This window comes from Aythya ferina (genome assembly GCF_964211825.1).
Source record: "Aythya ferina genome assembly, chromosome: 14".
Taxonomy (NCBI): Eukaryota; Metazoa; Chordata; class Aves; order Anseriformes; family Anatidae; genus Aythya; species Aythya ferina.
In genome coordinates this window covers 12,049,045-12,063,969 of record NC_140312.1, presented here as the reverse complement: position 1 = coordinate 12,063,969, position 14,925 = coordinate 12,049,045, and the positions used below count along the sequence as shown (strand labels likewise).

General features: G+C 50.0%; 1 pseudogene across 1 annotated transcript; it reads right to left on the bottom strand.

Moving 5' to 3' along the window:
• Window positions 1–5,248: 5,248 nt before the first annotated feature.
• LOC311444391 (protocadherin beta-15 pseudogene) lies at window positions 5,249–13,094 on the bottom strand (annotated as a pseudogene). Its single transcript has 3 exons — window positions 10,507–13,094; window positions 7,329–7,428; window positions 5,249–6,748 (listed from the first exon to the last, which is right to left on the bottom strand). The product of its transcript is annotated as a protocadherin beta-15 pseudogene (transcript).
• Window positions 13,095–14,925: the final 1,831 nt, after the last annotated feature.

Below are 14,925 nucleotides of genomic sequence, written 5' to 3'. Positions count from 1 at the left end.
TCCAATCTTGTGAGACCCCTCTTAGAGTGATGCATTCATCCTGGGTCCCTCCAGTACAAGAAGGACATAGACCAGTTGGAGCAGGTCCAGAGGAGAACCGTGAAGATAATCAAAGGTTTGGAACACCTCCCATATGAAAAGAGCCTGAGACAGTTAGAGCTGTTTAGCCTAGAGAAGAGAAGGCTCCAGGAAAATCTTATAGAGGTCTTCCAATACTTAAAGCAGGCCTACAGGAAAATTTGTGAAGGACTTTATCAGGGAGTGTAGTGGCAGGACAAGGGGTAATGGTTTAAAATTAAAGTGGGTAGATTTAGGTTAGACATTAGGAATAATTTTTTTTACTATGAGTGTATTGAGTTACTCGGACAAGTTGCCAAGAGAAGCTGTGGATGTTCCATCCCTGGAATTGTTCAAGGTCAGGCTGGATGGGGCTTAAGGCATCCTGGTCTAGCTGAAAATGTTCCTGCCCATGGCGGGGGTGGGAGGAACTTGATGATCTTTATGATCTCTTCAACCCAAATGATTCTGTGGCACGATTCTATGATGATTCTATCTGAACAAACCTACATTTGACTTTCTTACACTTGAAAGTCTTCTTCCAGATAAGCCCTCTCCCACTGTTCACAGAACAGGATCTCTTACCTATGCACCATAATGATCTTACTGGCCTATAGAATCAGGGCACCTGATTATTCCTGTTGCTGTCCTCCCACTACCATGAGAAAAATAGCAGGATGAGTGGAAGGCTGAAGTACTGTGTGTAAATTGTGGTTTTATTTTTGATAGTTGGGAGAGCACAAGCTAAGGGTCAGCTTTCTCAGCTGAAATGGTATTACCACTGATGGCCAAGCAAAACTGGGAATCTCAGTCACTGAGAAAAAACACAGTGGTCACATCAGACCTACCGGATCCCATCTCTTTTGACATTCAAAAGCCATCATCATCATGTTAGTGCTGTACAACCTAACCCCCAATCTCTTTTATAAGTGTTGCTTTAATAAAGCGTGGCCACATTTCTTGACTAAACCGGGTGTTATTGCAGTGGGTCGCATAATTTAAAAACTTTCTGGCAAATGTTGCTGGCAGTTACTCTTGCTTGAACAATCCACGGGAAAACAGACAAATGCCGCCCTCAGGAAAAGGTATTGTATCTCACCTGAACATTAAAATGTTTCTCTCTACAGAGAAAAAAAAGACCTGAAGAAAGGCTGTATCACCACAGCACATTAAGCAGAAGACATGAAAAGATTAGAAAACTCTCCACAGTACCTTAACCAGTGAAGTAGCTCCCACATGTATACCAACGTTGACTCTCTAGATATTGATGTGAATATCTCCTTCCCTTCTCAATAAGGTGTAGCTAGAAAATGTATTTTTCTGCTAACTCTGGCCAGGTATCCAAAAGAGGATAATTTCTTTTCCTCCAAGCTACACTTATACAAAAGTCACAGTAACAAATTAATAAGCTTTCATAATATAACACTTTTTAATTCATAGTATTTCAGGAGTTAAGTGATAGCAGACATGGACATCTGTATTTCAAGTCCTGGATAGAATGTGGGAAGGATTTGGATACATATATAGGGACCTGGGGACTCTGATAAAAAGTCTTGGTCAATTCACTGCCTCTTATATGGTGCCTATCACAACCCAGATGTATTCGTTCTCCATGCTGAAGCACCCTTCAGAATATCTACATTTCCAGTGGAGATTGTTTTTCTCCTAATTCCAAGATTCTCTCATTCTCTTTGAATACCAGAGCACAGATCTATTCCACAAAGACATAGATAAAAACAAGTCTGCATCAGAAAGGGAAACATTTTCTTCCCACATCCATATCAGATATGATTTTGTGTCTAATGGGTGGCAGATGAAAAGGATATTTGGTGGTTTTACTCAGGTGGGTGGCTGAGTTCCACCTCAGCTGCTCTCTCCCTCCCCCTCCTCAAAGAGAAAGGGGGAGAAAATACAATGCAAAGGGTTCAAGGGTTGAGATAAGGACAGGGACATCACTCAACAATTATCGAGATGGACAAAACAGACTCAGCATAGGGAGATAGTAAGTTTTATTGCCTTTTACTAACAAGCTAGAGAAGTAAGAAACAAAGGAAAGAAACCAAAAACGTCTTCCCCTCATCCACCCTCTTCCACCCCCTCCCCCTGCATGGTGCATGGGAATGGGGGAATGGGGGCTGCGGTCAGTCTATGGCACTTGATCTCCGCCACTCCTTCTCGGTCACTCTCATTCCCTGTGCCATGGGGTCCCTCCCATGGGATGCTGTCCTTCCCAAACTGATCTGGCATAGGCTTCCCACAAGCAGTAGCTCTTCAAGAACTGCTCCAGATATGGGTCTGTACCACAGGGTCTATCCATCAGGAGCAAACTGCTCCAACCTGGGTCCCCCACAGGCAGCAGCTCCTGCCAGGTCACCTACTGCTGCGTGGGCTCCTCTCCAGGTCCAGCCTGGAATCTGCTCCAGTAGGGGTCTTCCACAGGCCGCAGCCTCCACCAGTGTAGGTCCACCTACTCCACAGGCTGCAGCATGGAATCCTGCTCCATCGTGGTACCCCATGGGCTGCAGTGGGACAGCCTGCTTCACCATGGTCTTCACCACAAGCCACAGGGGACTTCTGCTCTGGCACCTGGAGCACCTCTCCCCCTCCTTCTGCACTGACATTGGCACCTGCAAGGCTGCTTCTCACTCCTCTCACTCTCCCAGCTGCTGTGTGAAGCAGCATGTTTTTTTTTATTTATTTATTTTGGTTTGTTTTGTGTGTGTGTGTTTTCTCTTTTCTTATATATACTCTCACAGAGCTGCAAACAACATCGCTCATTGTGTCAGCTCTGGTCAGCAGCAGGGTCCTTACCTTACAAGGGGCAGCTTCTAGATTCTTCTCACAGAAACCACCCCTATAGTCCCCTGTTACCAAAACCTTGCCATGTAAACCCACTAGAGGGTAACAGCCACACACTTAGTCCTTGGGATGCATGAAGTTGGAGAGGAGAGGAGAGGAGAGGAGAGGAGAGGAGAGGAGAGGAGAGGAGAGGAGAGGAGAGGAGAGGAGAGGAGAGGAGAGGAGAGGAGAGGAGAGGAGAGGAGAGGAGAGGAGAGGAGAGGAGAGGAGAGGAGAGGAGAGGAGAGGAGAGGAGAGGAGAGGAGAGGAGAGGAGAGGAGAGGAGAGGAGAGGAGAGGAGAGGAGAGGAACGAGGAACAAAAAAGAGAGAGAGGGAAAGGGAAAGGGGAAGGGAAAGGGAAAGGGAAAGGGAAAGGGAAAGGGAAAGGGAAAGGGAAAGGGAAAGGGAAAGGGAAAGGGAAAGGGAAAGGGAAAGGGAAAGGGAAAGGGAAAGGGAAAGGGAAAGGGAAAGGGAAAGATCTTTATGAACCTTCACAGGTAATTTTACAGAACAATTTTCTCTCAGCAACTCTGTTCTGAACTTAGAAGCACAAGTTTTTATGCTTCACTTATTTTGCTTAAACCGAAATCCTACGATATACCAGCAGTTTAAATGGCATAACAATAATAAAAATAGAATAATATTATTTTATTCATTAAAAATATTTCTGAAGTCCTAAAAGCTTGTTAAACCCATTATGAATGATCAGTAGCAAAGGAAATAAGGAAAGGTAGTTTCCAAGACAGCCTCTTTTGTAGATGTGTCCTCATAAAAGAATAGCGTGTTTGGTAGGAAAAAAAATGTTTTAATGTTTGTCATGGTTTTGATTGTGATAGAGATAATATTATTTGTAGATGCTCACATGATGCTGTGTTTTGGATTTTTTATGAACACAGTGGTGATAATACACCTCTGTTTTCAGTTGTTGCAGAGCAGTGTTTACATAGAGCCAAGGATTTTTCTACTTCTTATGTTGCCCTGCAAGTGAGGAGGCTGGGGGTAGCATCAGAATCTGTGAGGGGACACAGCCAGGACAGCTGATAGAAGCTGACTAAAGAGTTACTCCATACCATATGATGTCATGGTCAGCAATAAAATCTTGGATAAAGAAAAAGGGGGGGGGGGGGGGGAGGACGATATTCCAAGTGAAGGTGTTGGTCTTGCCAAGAAACTGTTATGCATGATGAGCTCTGCTTTCCTGGAGATGAATGAACACCTGTCTAATGATGGGAAGTAATGCGTGAATTTCTTGTTTTGCTTTGCTTGTGTGCATGGCTTTTGCTTTATCCAGTAAAATGTCTTTATTTCAACCAATGAGTTCTCACACTTTTACTTTTCTGATTCTCTCAACAGTCTCACCCGGGGAAAATGAACAAGTGTCTCTGTGGTATTTTGCTCCCTACCAGATTAAACCACAATAATGTTATAAGGAAAGCAAACATAGTACAGTAAATTACACTTTATTTTATAATGTTTTCCATTTGTACGCAAGTACGTATATTCTCTGCATCTTGACATTTACACATACATCACATACATACAAATCAATAATTACATTTCTATCAAACTCAAAAGTTAACTCTAGAAGCCCATCAGTGGGAAACACATCGAAGGGCATTAAAAGACATTTAGTTTTTACCAAGTAGCGTGCATATTTATGAAGGTCCTTTGGTGGGACTGATTAATTTGCTCAGTCCAGATTAGTTCCAAGTCACATCAGAGGTGATGGCTTTCTGGCTACAAGATAAAGAGTTGCCCAATTCTATTAATACTTGAGAATTTATACTTGGAATGGCAAAGAAATTCTGGGAACTAGGTACTCTAAAGTACTATAAAATTTTCCAGAGAGAATTTGAAAAACAATTAGAGAAATAAATTTCCTAGTGCAGCTGCACAAACAATAGAACCTTTCAGCTTTAGAGAAAGATATGATATGATGGATTTGACAAACCGTACAGAAGCTATCACATAAAAAAAAAAAAAAAAAAAAAAAAAAAAAAACAACAAAAAAAAAAACACAAAACAAAACAAAAAAAAAAAAAACAGGAGAGAATGAGGAGGTAACTCAACATTTCATGTCCAACACTGCTATTTCCGTATTTTGCCATGTCCCCGGGTGCCATAAGCAACGAGTTTATAATAGGGAAAATACCCGATCTCAAGTCACCTCCACTTTAAAAGTGCAGTAAAAAGGTGAAATGAAAATGAAAAACACAAAACCAACCAACCAAAAACGATTACAAAGAAAGCAAAAAAAAACAAAAAGAAACAAAGTAGAAAAAAAAACAAACACAAACAAACAAAAAAACAGCGCACAAAAAAAAAAAATAAATAAAGTTAAGAAAACGGAAATATCTGAGAGGAATCTCAGCCTCCATACTCGACAAAGTGATTTTCAATAGAAGAGACAGCAAGTGAAACCTCCGAAGACAGACGGGCCGGAAGGCTGTTGCAGCAGCTGTCGGCCGCCCAGCGCCGCTGGCTCTTGCGCGAGTCGGCGGTGAGCGACACCTCGTGCGAGTAGGAGTGCAGGAAGGCGCGGACGCCGTCGATGCCCACGAAGTGCGAGGCCGGCACGCCGCGCAAGGCGCCGCTGGCCGGCGGCAGCAGCTGCGAGCGGCGCCAGCGCCGCAGGCGCAGCGCCAGCAGCAGCAGCAGGAAGGCGACGAAGAGGCACGACACGGCCGCCACGGCCAGCACCAGCCAGCGCGTCAGGCTGCCGCCGGGCTCGGCCGGCGCCGCCGCGCTGCCCAGCTCCGACAGCAGCTCGGCCACGCTCTCGGCCAGCACCACCGTCAGCGTGGCCGTGGCCGACAGCGCCGGCCGGCCCTGGTCCTTCACCACCACCACCAGGCTGTGCCTGGGCGCGTCGCGGGCCAGCGGCGAGCGCGCCGTGCGCACCTCGCCGCTGTGCAGCCCCACGCGGAACAGCCCCGGCTCCGTCGCCTTGGCCAGCTCGTAGGACAGCCACGCGTTCTGCCCCGCGTCCGCGTCCACCGCCACCACCTTGGCCACCAGCGCGCCGGGCTCCGCCGAGCGCGGCGCCAGCTCCACGCCCGTCCAGCCCGCGCCCGACGCCGCCGCCATCGGCGGGTACAGCACCTGCGGCGCGTTGTCGTTCTCGTCCACGATCAGCAGCCGCACCGACACGTTGCTGCTCAGCGCCGGCGCGCCGCCGTCCTCCGCCCGCACCCACAGCCCCACCTCGCGCACCTCCTCGTAGTCGAACGAGCGCAGCGCGTACAGCGCGCCCGTCTCCGCCTGCACCGACACGTAGGACGACAGCGGCGCGCCCCGCACGCGCCCCTCCGCCAGCCGGTAGCGCACGCGCGCGTTCTGCCCCCAGTCCGCGTCCCACGCCCGCACCGTCAGCACCAGCGCGCCCTCGGCGTTGTTCTCGGGCAGACGGGCGCTGTAGCGCGCCTCCGCGAACACCGGCGCGTTGTCGTTCACGTCCAGCACGCGCAGCGCCAGCACCGCGCTGCTGCGCAGCGACGGCGACCCGCCGTCCGACGCCCACACCGTCACGTTGTACTCCGACACCTCCTCCCGGTCCAGCTCCCGCGCCGTCACCACGCTGTAGTAGCTGCCCACCGAGCTCCGCAGACGGAACGGCACGTCGCCGACCAGCGAGCACCGCACCTCGCCGTTGGCGCCCGAGTCGCGGTCCTGCACGTGCAGCAGGGCCACCACCGTCCCCGAAGGCGCTCCTCGGGGACCGAATAGCGCAGCTGCCCCCACGGCGCCTCCCACGTCGCCACCAACACGCAACACAGCAGCGCTCGCTGCCTCTGTCTTCAGCACCCTTTTCTCCCCGTCATTTCCCAGACCGGGCTCCGGGTCATGTTCTCCCTTTCAGGTCTGGAGCTGTCCTGCGCGTCCCCGCGTTCTCTGCATTCCTCCCGTCGAGGCTCGTCCCGAACAGCCTTTCCGGGCTCACTGACCCCGCGCCCCTTTTGCCTCAGACCTTTTAGCCCAGCGTTAACCAACAGCGACACCCCCAGCCTCACGCAACAACTGCAGCCTTGTGCCTCCAGCATCCCTTGTTCGGTCGCGCGGCAGGTCCGCTGCAACTAGCCTGCTGCTCTTGAAATAAGGCCTGACACGCACCGAACAGCTGTGCCATCATGATAGCAAGTCTCACCCTAATCGCTATGAAACCATCTCGGAGCACTGAAGACCTCGCGGGGAGACTGAAGTGCCTGGCAAGATCTGTACTTAACGGCAACAAGAACCTGGGCAGAGAAGCTTGTAATAAAAAACATGGCCAATTAGAGGAGCAAAATGCTTTTTGTGTGTACTGTCGTCCCACCCTGTCAGCCACAATTCTTTGTTTCCACAACAGAAACGAGTTACTGCACCCCAGAACACACTGTTTAAAGGAGGCAGCGGTCTGTAGGACTGATTGTGGGTGGAGACAGTGCTGAGGTACCAGAACCTGGCCTTCGCCTTCTGCCTCCTTCTGACAAGTCCTGCTCAGTGCATTGCTTTCTAAATGGCACCTGTTAGGGCCCCCTAGGCAACAATCTCCACTGTTATAGCATTAAGCTATCAGAAGACCCTCTGAACTGACTCAGACATGCTGATGTTTGGCTTAGAACAACTGAGAATCAGCACTTTTACAGCAGGAGGTGCTGGTTCATTGCAATGCCAGTAAGAAAGACGCTAAGACTCTGTGAGGTGTCAATCACAGAATTTCTAGGTTGGAAGAGACCTCAAGATCATCGAGTCCAACCTCTGACCTAATGCTAGCAGTCCCCACTAAACCATTTCCCTAAGTTCTACATCTAAACGTCTTTTGAAGACTTCCAGGGATGGTGACTCCACCACTTCCCTGGGCAGCCTTTTCCAATGCCTCACAACCCTTTCAGTGAAGAAGTTCTTCCTAACATCTAACCTAAAACTCCCCTGGCGCAACTTAAGCCCATTCCCCCTCGTCCTGTCACCAGGCACGTGGGAGAACAGGCCAACCCCCACCTCGCTACAGCCTCCCTTGAGGTACCTATAGAGAGCGATAAGGTCGCCACTGAGCCTCCTCTTCTCCAGGCTGAACAAGCCCAGCTCCCTCAGCCGCTCCTCGTAGGACTTGTTCTCCAGGCCCCTCACCAGCTTCGTTGCCCTTCTCTGGACCCGCTCAAGCACCTCCATGTCCTTCTTGTAGCGAGGGGCCCAAAACTGAACACAGTACTTGAGGTGCGGCCTCACCAGAGCCGAGTACAGGGGGACGATCACCTCCCTAGCCCTGCTGGTCACACTGTTCCTGATACAAGCCAGGATGCCGTTGGGCTTCTTGGCCACCTGAGCACACTGCTGGCTCATATTCAGCCGACTATCCACCATCACTCCCAGGTCCTTCTCTGCCTGGCAGCTCTCCAACCATTCCTCTCCCAGCCTGTAGCTGTGCTTGGGGTTATTGCGCCCCAGGTGCAGGACCCGGCACTTGGCCTTGTTGAACTTCATGCAGTTGACCTCAGCCCATCGGTCCAGCCTATCCAGATCCTCCTGCAGAGCCTTCCTACCGTCAAGCAGATCAACACACGCACCTAACTTGGTGTCATCTGCGAACTTACTGAGGGTGCACTCGATGCCCTCGTCCAGATCATCGATGAAGATATTAAAGAGGACCGGCCCCAGCACCGAGCCCTGGGGGACGCCACTAGTGACTGGCCTCCAACTGACTTGGCTCCATTCACCACGACTCTTTGGGCCCGGCTATCCAGCCAGTTTCTAACCCAACGAAGCGTGTGCCAGTCCAAGCCAAGAGCAGCCAGTTTCTTGAGGAGAATGCTGTGGGAGACGGTGTCAAAAGCCTTGCTGAAGTCAAGGTAGACCACATCCACAGCCTTTCCCTCGTCCATCCAGCGCGTCACTTTGTCATAGAAGGAGATCAGGTTCGTCAAGCAGGATCTGCCTTTCATAAACCCATGCTGACTGGGCCTGATAGCCTGCTTGCCCTTCAAGTGCTGCGTGATGACTCTCAGGAGGATCTGCTCCATGAGCTTCCCTGGCAATGAGGTCAAACTGACAGGCCTGTAATTTCCCGGGTCTGCCCTCCGGCCCTTCTTGTAGATGTAGATCACAATTCCAGTGAATAGAGTGAAGATGATAAGAAGAGATGAACATAAGTAATCTCATCTCCCTTTGTTAGGAGTATGAGTAATATAGTATGAGTAATTGTCTCAATAAAAATATGAGTAATATAGTATGAGTAATCTCAGTGCTAACAAAGACCACAAGAGGCCTGCCTGCAAATCCCCAGTGCCTACTCTTTCAGACACTAGTGGCCACGTCTCCAGGTAGAGGACACATGACTGCAAAACAATTCCTCAATCAAGGAAAAAAATTTAAAAATATATTAAAAGAAAAAAAGAAAAAAGAACCTAGAATTGGAAAAAAAACTGGATCCTTTACAGAGATTTCCTGATAAGAACATTACCACAAAGACTTTCTCCACAACAGCATCCCTTTTATTGCCAGAATGGCACTTGGAAACTCATTCCATTTCACTTTTACAGACAAGGGTATCCTGGATTAAAAATGATACAGTATATAATGCAGCACAACAGAACATGAGGGTGTTTATGTATCCAGTCCCAGAACACCTTCTTTCCAACAACCTATTGTTATAAGTTGTGTGTCAGTCTTTCTTCAGGTGAATTGGTAGACAATGCTTAAACATACAGCCAAAGGAGAATGGAAAAAAAAGGAAAATGTAAGCATTCTAACAAAAACCTGGAAAACCATACCAAGATAGCTCTCTACTCTCATTGAGGAATCCCAGCAAGCAGGAATGAAAACAACAACAACCACCTGCATTCTACTTTTAAAATCTATCTTGGTTCTACCTGTAGACAAAGGTCCTCTGAGGCAATGTGTCAGGATGCCTTGCTATCCACGCAAACACAATGATCAAAGTCAAAGCTTTGTATAATTAGAGTCTATGGTGGAATTTTAGTGCTGCTATAGGTTTGAGTCAATCCCAAGCAGATGGACCACTGAAAAATCTGATTCTCTGCACATTTTCACTATGCCCTAGAGAAGATGAGACAGCAAAACTCAATACAAAACTTGCTTCTTGCCAACCAAGGTGGAAGACCACACAGTGAAAAAACACATAGTGATGACATGTCTCGCACAGAATGATCTGAGACACAGCAAATAAAGAGAGTAGCACTTGCACTGCAGTGGTACACAGGGCTAATGCCTTTCTTCCCTGCATACAAGGGAGGAGGGCTATAATGCATTGCCATCTGCCCAACCTAAAAATTGCGTTTCAGCCCAGAATAAAACAGGTTGTGATCTGAGGTCTTTCTAATGACAAGCACTTAGCCAGGGAGACTGAAACAAATCTTACTAATGGAGCACTTCAGAAAAGCCAATATCAGAGCTGAAATATATCATTGCCTGAAGAAGAAAGGTCTTATTTATTTATTCATTTCTATTATTTTTAGACGGGTGAAGAGAAACATACATCTGACTTAGTGTTAGGTGGCTATTCGTGCATCCAATTATAAGATCAGATTTATTTCCTGGAAACAATACTGCATTTCATAAGGCAGATCCCTTCCACCTCCAAGGCATGCAGCCTTTGGCTGGGTTTGACTTGCAGCTAGTCAAAGGAAAATGCATTGAACTGTCCCACAGATTCTGTCCCAGGGCTCTCCAGGGCCACATCCACCGTGGAGTTTAGGACTGGCGGGGAATCCTCCATGTCACCAAAACCCCTGCCTGTGCCAGAGTGCTGTGGTGGCACGCTGGGGAGGATGGGCTTCAGGAACTTGAACTCGCTGTTGCCCGACCCCGTGGTGAGGTTGATCTCGTAGCAATAGGCGTGGGGCAGGGTCCCAGCAGCAGCCCCAGCAGCAAGACTGCTCTGCAAGTTGCCTGTACCATACAGCATATGCCCTCCTTTCAGCTCCTTTCTCTTGAACACCTTGCAAGCAACAAAGGCTGCGAAAGATGTGAGGAAGAGGAGGGAGACAAACACCAGTGAAATGATTAAATAGATTGTCAGGGAGCTGTCTTCATCCTGCACAGCCAGCTCCTGCTGTGGCAGGTGTTCTTGTGAGAGGCCGTTGAGCAGGAGTACGTTCAGTGCTGCAGTGGCCGACAGAGGTGGCCGCCCATTGTCATGCACCAGCACCTCGAGCTTCTGCTTCACGGCATCCCTCTCTGTCACTGGCCTCCTCAGACGCACCTCCCCATTTTGGCTACCCACAGCAAACAGCCCGGGGTCTGTGGCCCTCAGCAGGTGGAAGGAAAGCCACGAGTTCTGACCAGAGTCCGCATCAACCGCCACCACTTTGGTGACCAGGTCCCCCACCTCAGCCGACGCTGGCACCAGCTCACTGGATGGCGGGCTGCTGTCCTGAGCAGGATGCAACACCAGTGGGGCATTGTCGTTCTCGTCCACCACGAGGAGGCGGACAGTGACGTTGGTGCTGAGGGGAGGGGACCCTGCATCAGTGGCACTCACCAGCACCTCAAGCTGCCTCACCTGCTCATAGTCCAGTGGACGCAGCACAAACACATGTCCGTTCTCTGAGTTCACGGAGATGCAGGAGCAGGGGTCCTGCTCAGTGGGGTGCACAGGACTCAGGGAATAGGTCACCTTGGCATTGGGTCCTGCATCTGAGTCCACTGCACTGACAGCCCCAACAAGCACTCCAGGGATATTGTTCTCTCGCACGTACATGGTGTACGATGTCTGGTTGAAAACGGGGGCATTGTCATTGACATCAGAGATGTCCACGGTGAAGGTCTGGGTAGTGGTGAGAGGAGGAGAACCTGCGTCTGCCGCTGTGATTACCAGAAGGTACTGAGCTGTCTCCTCCCGATCCAATGTGCTCACAGTCACCAGCTCATAATAATTCTTATAGGCTGGCCTTAGGGAGAAGGAGAGCTGGTCTTCAAGGGCACAGCTGATCTCCCCATTCACACCAGAATCCCGGTCCCTCACAGCAAAGAGGGCTACCAATGTCCCAGGCTCTGTGTTCTCGGGGAGGGGGCTGCTGAAGGAACTCACCACCACCTCTGGTGCATTGTCGTTTACATCCAGCACCACCACGACTATATCGCACATGCCTGAGAGGCCCCCACCATCAATTGCCAGCACACTGAGCTCATATTTCTGTGTGGTCTCAAAATCCAGGGGCTTTGTGACACGAATTTCACCACTCAGAGTGTCAATTGTGAAAGGCAATTGGCTCTCACTGACTGCTTGGCTGAACCTATAGGAGATATCACCATACAGTCCCACGTCTGGATCAGTAGCCACGACACTGAGAACCACAGAGCCTGCTGGGGCATTTTCCAAAACCTGACCAATATAAATCTTCTGTGTGAAGGTAGGGACATTGTCATTTGCATCTAGAACTGCGATGTGGATTTGGGCTGTCCCGCTCCTAGGTGGAGAGCCACCGTCTGTGGCAATGAGACTCAAAAGCAGCTCTGGCTGCTCCTCTCTGTCTAGAGGCTTTTCCAATACCAATTCTATATATTTGTTACCTTCAGCCAGACTATCAGAGGAAACACTGAAGTACTCGTTCTTGGGAGCGATGGTGTAAGCCTGGATGCTGTTGCTGCCAACGTCCAGGTCCTGAGCCACCTCCACAGGAAAACGCAATCCAGGGCTGCTGGTTTCCGGAATCTGAAAAGTGACTCGTTCCCCGGGAAAGACCGGCGAGTGGTCGTTGACGTCCTCCACGGCCACCTCGACACGAAAGAACTGCAGCGGGTTTTCCAGCAGGAGCTCGAAGGCGAGCGTGCACGTAAGCGAGCGGCCGCACATCTCCTCGCGATCGAGCCGCTCCGCCAGGACGAGGCGGCCGGTGGCGCGCTCTAAGCGAAAATGCTGCCGGCCGTCCGGGGAGGCAATGCGTGCCCGGCGAGCCGAGAGCTGCGCCGGCGTCAGCCCCGCGTCCTCCGCCACGTTGGCCACCACGGAGCCGCTCTCCCCCTCCTCGGCTACGGAGTAGCGGATGGGCTCGCAGCGAACGCGCGGCACGCACAGCAAAGCACACAGACAAAGCACTTGCCTTGCAGACGCCATGGCGGGGCGGCGGACACCCTCCGTCTGCCGCAGTCCTCCGCGGGAAGCGGCGCCCGGCAGCAGCGCGGCGGCAAGGGCGGGCGCCCTCCCTCGCGGCCTCCCTCTCTCCCTCTCGCCGAGCTCGGCTGGCGGCCCGCAGCGCGGCACTCCGGGACCGGCAGCGGCTGCTGCGGAGGACGGCGCGGACGACCGCTCGCCGCCGCCTCCCGGCTGCGCTGCGCTGCGCTGCGCTGCGCTGGGCTCGGCCGCCTCCCCGCTCGCAGCCGCTCGCCGCCGCCTTGGCCACGAGCACCACCCTGCGGCCTGCGGCGGGACTGCTCCGGGACGGGACGCGCTCCTGGCCGCCGACTCGCAGCCTTTCACAAACGCCGGCGTGCTCACACAGCTTCCCTGCAAACATCACTACAAGGAATCTCCCAAGAGCAACAGTCTCTTAGTGGCAGGAATTCTGTTCGGGTGTTCTTCCCATGTCACCCTTCAGAAAAGCGTGTCCTTCGTGGCCGTGATGCAGCGTATGAGTGCAGCACAATGCAGCGTGAGCTTTTCCAAATGTTCAGTGCCATACCACCGTTGTTCCAACAACGTTTTCACCTGTTCTTCTGCCGGTGGTGACAGTCCTTCTTCAGGGGAATAGGTAACACCATGCTCCAACACAACTCATACAGTAGAAGAGAATGGGAAATGTAGAATGAGAGCTTTCTAAAACCATAAAACCATGAAAATTCACGAAGAAGCTATAGGAAGTGGGAAGGAAAGTGATGGGATAAAACTGAGAGACCAGTTTTTAACTTTGTCTAGGTATAGAGTTGTTGTTCATTTACCTTAAAATCCTGGCAAGCAGAAGTGCACAGGGCTTTATAGCTGTCATCGATCTCAGCACGGAGAGTGCTTCTGGAGCTTTGAGGAAATCTCCCGGAGACAGCCAACCCTTCTTTTCAAAACCGCAGGGATCTTGGGTTGTGCACGTTTTTTCTGTCCCCTGGAGATGATAATATTCACTCTAAGAACCTCTCTTGCTGGCCCAGCTCGAGGAGCACACATCACAAATACACACAGGGCCCATGCATCTCAGAAACAGAGATAGAGGAACCAGCTAAGAAAGCAAGATGCACTTGTGCTGCATTGAAACACAGGACTCACAGCACCCTTTCCCTGCTGACATGGAGACATGGCTAAAGTGCATTACATGAGCGTGACTTGCTTTGCTTTTAAGGAAGGATGGCCAAGTGGCATTGGTGTGAGCATCATCTTTGTCTACCAATCTCACCCTTGTGTAACATCCCAGAAAAGACAGGGTGGGGTCCACAGCGTTCCCTAACAAGGAGGACAAATTAATTAAGGAGCCAAAGAACTTATCAAGACAAAGTACTTAACGAGCCAATTTAAATAGGGAAACCTTACAAATGAAGTACTTCAGAAAAGATATTGTCTGATATGAAACAAATTGCCAAAAGGAAAGAAACATTACCTTCTTGATTTTATCTGTTTTATTTTATTTTTCCTTTGACGGGTGAAGAAAAACATACATCTGACTTCGAATTAGAGGGCAATTTGTGAAGCCAATTAAACAAGCAGGACAAAGAACTTAAGAAGCCAAAGAATTTAAGGAGAGAAAGAACTTAACAAGACAATTTGAAGAGCCAACTTTTGCTCAGTTCAGAAGAGATCTCGAGTGAGGTGAAACATATCACTGCTTGAATGATGGAGACTTTGCTTTCTTTCATTCAATTTATCTGCTTTTTTTTATTTTTGAGGTGTAGAGGAAAACATATATCTGACTTATTTGTAGAGGGTAATTTTAAAGGCCAATTTCAAGTGCAGGTTTACTCTCCAGGAAACAAGGGTGAAGGGTTGTGAGCTAGATCCCTTCCAGCTCTAAAACACTAGACAGGGTCTGGCCTCACCACTGGTGAACAGAAGGGAAATACGGTTTTCCTTGGACTACTCGAGATATTCCCTTTACATGTTCAAGAGACTC